This window comes from Trachemys scripta, chromosome 8, assembly GCF_013100865.1.
Source record: "Trachemys scripta elegans isolate TJP31775 chromosome 8, CAS_Tse_1.0, whole genome shotgun sequence".
NCBI lineage: Eukaryota > Metazoa > Chordata > Testudines > Emydidae > Trachemys > Trachemys scripta.
This window is the reverse complement of record NC_048305.1, coordinates 77,474,657-77,481,919: the sequence shown is the minus strand read 5'-3', so window position 1 is coordinate 77,481,919 and position 7,263 is coordinate 77,474,657.

Sequence of the window (7,263 nt, the reverse complement as noted above, 5' to 3'; positions counted from 1 at the left end):
CTAACACTGTCTTGAAGCATAAAGAGTGTGATTCTCATCTCCCACTGGCTTCAGTACTACTCACAAGGGTGATGAGTGCTGGATGTGCCCTGGTTTTATATTTTACAAGATCAATTCCTGGAATTCTAACTTAGAAAAAAGACCCAAGCTGAAATCAGTGGAAGTCAGGGAGCATTCTTCTGTAAGGTGCTAAGCATCTCTGCCAGGGTAGTCCCTCAGGATTGGGCCCTTAGGACTACCCTAGATAATTAGACTATTGGTAATTGAATTGGTGGGATAATACCAGGGTAAGCCACTAGTGTGATGTGTTCACATGGCTCCTGTGGTTTTGGATGCAAGTTGGTTGTAATTTTACTCTGTGTCCAAACCAGCACTGCATTACACTGTTGTAGTGTTGTGGTTGTACTGCCTTCTGCGTATATCTCCCACAGTGTCCAGTACAAGTGCCTGGGAGATTTCAAAAGGCCTTGTGGGGTCCTGGGCTGCTGAATTGGGATCCAGATCTGAGCTTTCATTGAATTCAGAGGTTTTTGGATCTGGAGTTTTGCTCTGGGCCTGTCACTGGGCCAAATTCTGCTATCAGGTACACTAGTGCAAATCAAGAGTTACTCCACATGTATGCTGGTGTAAACGAGAGCAGAGCTTTAATATTACTGATTTTGATTTTTTTTCAAAAGAAACATTGTAAATGGTCAGGTCACACATCAGATCTTATCTACAAGATTCCAGCCATGTCTGTTTTTCAATTTGTGTTTGTTGTTGCATAAAACTAAACCAATACTTACTAAGTGACCAAACATAAACAAACCAATACCACTAGGACAGGAAACTCATCAATGTGTTTACAATGGGAAGCATACTGAGGTGAGGTTTCCTTCTTCCTCAAAATATTGCAATGAAATTAGTTTAAAGCAAGAAAAGTCCTGGCTTACAATATGTGACAATCTCTAATAAATACTGACATATTAGGTTAATCAATAATGATAACTCTTATGCAGCCTCATCCAAAGGCCAATGAAGTAAATTGGACTCGTTGACCTCAATGGGATTTGGATCAGACATTCAACTGGAAAAGAAACATAAAAGAGGCATAGCTGGAAGGGAAGTAAATTGAAAACTGCAACCACATAAACATTTTCAGTTTTAAAATTGGCTCCCTTCTATCTCCACCTCCATGACTTTTGTCTGAATATGGTGTTCATTCAAAAATAGTTACAGGCTTCAAAAGCCTCCATAGCCTTAAAGCATGTAATACAGGCATTTGTATATTTGTACGGAACAATTTTCAATACACAGCAAAATGTTTCCAATGCACCAAAGATGACCCTGGCCCCAGTCCTTTATGCACATGAGCAGTCCCCAAGGGACTATTCCCATGCATAAAGATACTCATGTGGATAGGTCTTTGCAGGATCAGTGTAATCAGCACTGAGTATTGGGGGGGGAAAAAGTATGGGCCCAGTCCTATTCCCATCAAAGTTAATGACAAAATTCACATTGACTTTTATCTATCTATCTATTATGTAAGCATTAATACCACACACATACGTCCATAGCATCTGAATACCTATGTTAGTGGTGTGACGTTCCCCCGTGGTGTTATCTGGATCGGCAATCTGCTAGGTCACTCCAATCCTCGACTCTGGGAGCCAGCCTTACCCTGCTCTGCTGTGAGAACCCCCACTCCTGGGATGTTCACGGACAGCCTCTGGCATGTAAGCTGCTCCTTGGATTGTGCAACCGAATGACACTAGCCAATATCTCCAGTCCCAGACACAACCCTAGGAACCTCCATCTTGCAGTGTCCAGTTATGCCCACTGGACGCTGCAAGCATATATGAGTTCGTCAATTTAACAAAGAAATTGATATGTACCAGGCTTGTTATCCCAAGGGGAGTCTCTGACACGCTTCAAACCAAATGCACTGCTTCAGTAGAATAAACACACAGATTTATTAACTACAAAGATAGATGTTAAGTGATTATAAGTCATAGCATATCAAGTCAGATTTGGTCAAATGAAATAAAAGCAAAATGCATTCTAAGCTGATCTTAACACTTTCAGTGCCCTTACAAACTTAGATGCTTCTCACCACAGGCTGGCTGGTTGCCCTTCAGACAGGCTTTCTCCTTTGATCAGTATTTCAATCGCTTGGTGGTGATGTCTGTAGATGGAGGTGGAAGAGAGAGGAAGAGCATGGCAAACATCTCTCCCCTTTATCATGTCCTTTCTTCCTCTTGGCTTCGCCTCCCCACCTTCAGAGTCAGGTGAGCATTACCTCATTGCAGTCCCAAACTGACCAAAGGAAGGGGGGTGACTCACTCGAGAGTCCAACAGATCCTTTGTTGTTGCCTAGGCCAGTGTCCTTTGTTCCTGTGAGGCTGGGCTGGGTTTGTCCCATACATGCCCTGATGACATGTGAACTGCCCCTCTGCTTTTGGAGAGTTTTTGCCTGGGCTTGCTTTAAGCCACGAGGATACATTTTCAGCCTCATAACTATATGCATGAAATTATAACCTATAAGCTTACTGTAACAACAATTACTATAACAACAATGCTCAGTGCATCATGAGCCTTCGAAAGACACCAACATGACAAACTTTGCATTGGATACCACACAATCATTTTATAAGGATGAACATGGGAGTGTAGGATGTTCCCACAAGGTACAGAACATCACAAGTGGAAGTAGGCTTGAACCCCTCAGTTGCACTTTTATAAATACTGTACTGATCTTCTGCTGTTATGACCCAACTCTCTGCTTGTTACCAAATATGTATATAAAGTACAAAAACATTAATGTCCTCTAATAAGGATTCAGTTGTGTAGTGTTCTTCTGGAGTCTGACTAATTGGTTTTTATTTACTTCTATCACTCAGAAAATTCCCATAATTGAGAATTGCACATATCCTGAAAGGAGTCCATAAACAGTTGAGAAACATCATCTCTCATTAAAGAACCAAGAGCTCTACTAGGAGCTCACATATCACTACGCACTAAGCCCACATACTTAAGAAGCTTGTGCCATAGCTGCCAATAGAACCTCCTTTCCCTTCCCACATCAACCATCTTTCCCTGACTGCAAACTGCCTATTGAGAAGTAGATCAACATTCAAAGCACTTTGGTAACGCTGAATAAAAATAACCCAGAAAACCACAACAGGAAACGCTAACAATGGCAGGGTTACTGGCCACCATATCATATCAAATAAATGAGCAAGTGGGAGGAAATTAGAGAAAAGCAACATGATTATTGCCTGGAGAGACAGGCCTGTGAGAAAAGACTGAATAGGCTAAGTAATGACTAAAGGCCAGGGGAGCATAATAACTGTTTACAAGCATTTGAAAGGAGTAAACATCAAGGAGAGAGAAGAATTCTTTAAGGTACTGCCAGGAGATAGAAGTTATGCGTAATGGAATGAAATCAAGAAAGAGAAAACATTGACTGAATAGCATGATATTTTAATATTCCACCTCTAATTTCTATGAGTTTAGGAGAAGAAAAACTCTTGTCACACATATAGGTAACCTTGCTGAATTGTTCATAAGGGCTGTTTTATTTATCTAGACTTAGCATTATTCTCAAAAGTAAATGATGGATTCTCTGTAACCTAGTCTTTAAATCAAGATTTGAGGACTTCATTATCTCAGCCATAGGTTACCGGCCTGTTGCAGGAGTGGGTGAGTGAGATTCTGTGGTTTGCATTTGCAGGAGGTCAGACTAGATGGTCCCTTCTGGCTCCTCTGAGGCCCCATTTCAGGAAGGTAGCCTTATACATGGGGGCACTTATGCACAATTTTAACTGTAAGCATGTGCTTAAATCCCATTGATTGAAGTCTCATTGACTTCAATAGGCATGAAGCACATGTTTAAAGTTAATCATGTGCTTATGTGCTTTCCTGAATCTACTGTTATAAACTTAGCACTTAGATAATGCTCTGACTTTGCTGGAGCACTAAATATGTGTTCCTGGCCTCTAACTCACAGCGAGAATCTGGCGGATTTAGATTTTTGGCAAGTGTTTTAACCCCTGAAAAAAGAATTCTCCTCCACAATAAAGACATAGTCTAGTTCAAAAAAAAAAAAAAAAAAAAAAAAAATATGGGTCTCCCTACCCATCACTTGTCTGGCAGCTTGTAAATTCTTCTTCATTCCTAGAAAGAGGAGCAAGTCAAAATCCCAGTTCTAGATCCTATTGTTTCTCAGGGTCCTCTGTTTGAACTGGAAAGTAATGGGCTGTTTCTGGACTAGATCGTGCAGAAAGGTCACAGTTACAAATACCCCTTTAGAATGTACTTTTGCTCCACATCCTGTTCCAGTTATATTTCATTTAATCTAACAACCCTGATATCTCTAATCCTATTAGTTTTCAAGCCCCTCCACACAGTGTTTATGTGTGTGTGTGGGTTTTTTTTTTTTTTTTTTTTTAACATTTTCTCATCAGGGCTATCTCTAAGTCCTTGACAGCTGCTCCCTCCAATGCAGACATTTGTCTCTATTTCTGTGCCCTGGTTCTCCTTGAGGTTGACATTTTTCAGTGATAGTGGACAGTACTCGCTGCATGTCAGTAAAAACACTTGCTTTTAATAGCTCTTATAAATTGCTGGGATAGATATTGATGCTTTTAATTTGTATTCTCTCAGTCATGGTCATTGCTAATAGTTTCAAAGATCCAAGACCTCTTAATGTTTTTTTCTGTGACCCTGAGTTTTAGGGTCAAACACTTCCCATAACATTTTCTGCTGTCATTCTCTGGACAAGAATTGAAGCTGGCTGCCAAATATGAGAAATGATTTTTGTTGTTTTCTTCTTCTTCAGATGTAAGCTCCCACAAGTAATTCTCGTGACACAAACGTCAAATTCACAAAAACACCGCATTTTCACTAATTTTTCATGTTGGTATTAACATGCGTATTACTGGAGCACCAACAGGCTATGAGATCAGGAGCCACTTGTGTCTAGCATTGTACAAATGTAGGGTGACTGACAATCTCTGGTGGGGAGGTCACATATGGAAGTACACCCCTACCCTGATATAACATGAATTCGGATATAACGCGGTAAAGCAGCGCTCCGGAGGGGGGGGGGGCGGGAGCTGTGCATGCCGGTGGATCAAAGCAAGTTCGATTATACGATTATAACGGGGTTTGACCTATAACGCAATACGATTTTTTGGCTCTTGAGGACAGCGTTATATCGGGGTAGAGGTGTATTTGTATTGTTATTATTACAGTAATATTTTCCTTAAATTCCATGGCAATGATTAATGTACTTTTATCAATAGGGCTTCAAAAATGTGCTTTAGATTCCTAATGTTACAGGAGGGCTATTCAGAATCTTCATATCATAGCTATTCTTCATCCAGCATTAAACTGTTCAGAGCATAGGTCACAGATGTTAGATATGGGAAAAAGGATGGATATAAAAATTTTATTAAAGTTAATGTTTAAAATTAAATATACACAAGTTAAGAGGGAAGGTACTGTACATCTGGGGTCAGGCTTGGGTTATGAGGGATTACAGGTAACGGTTGCAAGGATGAAGAGATACATACATATCACATCACCGACATAGACCCAGATTGGGGTGCAAGAGTTTTTTAAAGTGTCAGTGGATAGGTGGGCTTGGGTACGCCACCCATGGAATTTATAAGGAGTCCAAGTCAGTATCGGTGCAGCGAATGAGTACATGGGTGGGGTGTGTCCCTTGGTTCGTCAGGGAAGGAAGTGGGCTGTTTCCCTGGTCGGAGGTCTCAATTACTCAATGTGGTATTGGCAGTGTCCTGTGATGTGTTCTGTATAAATGTCTCTCGACCACCTGATAGTGTCGGACACCATGAGCGGTCCCATGAGCCAGGCGTAGCGTCGACAGACTCCGCACGCTCTCAGTACCGGCTCGTTGCGGGGGTCCCACGAGCCCAGGGCTGCCACAATCAGGGCGTGTATTTGCACCTCGTAGCCCTGGGCTCTCAGGGTCTCAGCCAGCGGGGTGTACTTCGACGCCTTCCGTGCTCGGGCCTCGTGGAAGGCCGGTGACCGGTTTTTAAATGGCACCGTGACGTCTACCATGAGCACCTTCTTCTTTTCTGCGTCCAGTACACTTGATCTTAGTGTTCCTTCATCTGTGCATCAAAGTGCTCCAGGCTCTCCGACACCCCAGAGGAGGACAGAAGAGCTTTCACACTAACTCTTTTTGTACCATGAAATGGTTCTGCACATCCTTGTCCGCCACCTGCATCATTCCAAAGAGTTCCTAACATTTGTTTCTAAATATTTTAAAGCCACAAGTCCTTTGAAAATGGTTATCCTGATTGCTGGAGGGATGAGGGGGATCCCAAATAAATATCAAACTATCAGAGAACAAATTCTGAAATCACCTGGGTGGAATCTGTGGGGCATATTCAGGGAGAACAGAGCAGCTTCTCTATGAGAAGGGGAAATCCAGAAGAACTGCAACCCTGAGGGTGACACTTACATTCCCCACACAGTGATCTAGAGTGAGTCCCCCAGCAACAGTCCCATTGATCTCACGGCATTAGTCAGCTGTGTGAAATTATTCACCTGCTTACAGGCTGGGGACTAAAAGACACAGAGAAGAGAAGCAGGACGGACTGGCTGGGGAGCCCAGGCAGGGCAGTAGCCCACAGCCAGATCCTGCAAACAGTGCCTAGCAGGTGTGCGCTCAGTGAGTTTGCTGGGCTACAAGGTGCCAAGCTCGCTTTGGGGCACCGTGACAGAGCAGTGATGGGTGACCAAGGCTTGGCTCTCTTCCCCCCCTTCTTGCTGCTAGGGGCCAAGGCTGCTGCTGGGCTGAACTGGTGGGGCTTGTGGGGGCGATTCCTGGGGATCCTCCCGCCGACTGAGCTGAGCCCTGGGCCTAGGGCTGCCAACCCTCCGGGAGTCTCCAGGAATTAAAGATAAATCTTTGATTAAAGATGATGTCATGTGATGAACCTCCAGGCATATGTCCAACCCTGGCTGGGCTGGGGGTTACCTCCCACCACCCAGGATGGAGGCAGGGGGCAACAGCTGCCCGTCCCCGGCCTAGCCACGCGGCCCCTCTCTCAGGCGGGCCCCGCCAGGCTGTGGGCGGATGTCTGGCCCCAGGGGTCTGGCCCGGCCCCGGCGAGGATGAGCCTCGCTTCCTGCGGCGAGCCCCTAGCGTCGGCGCGGAGCCTGGAGTCGCCCAGTGGCGGCGGCCGGGACAGCAGCAGCAGCGGCGGCGGCGGCGGCGGGAGGAGGGGCTGGAGGAGGGCCGGGGGC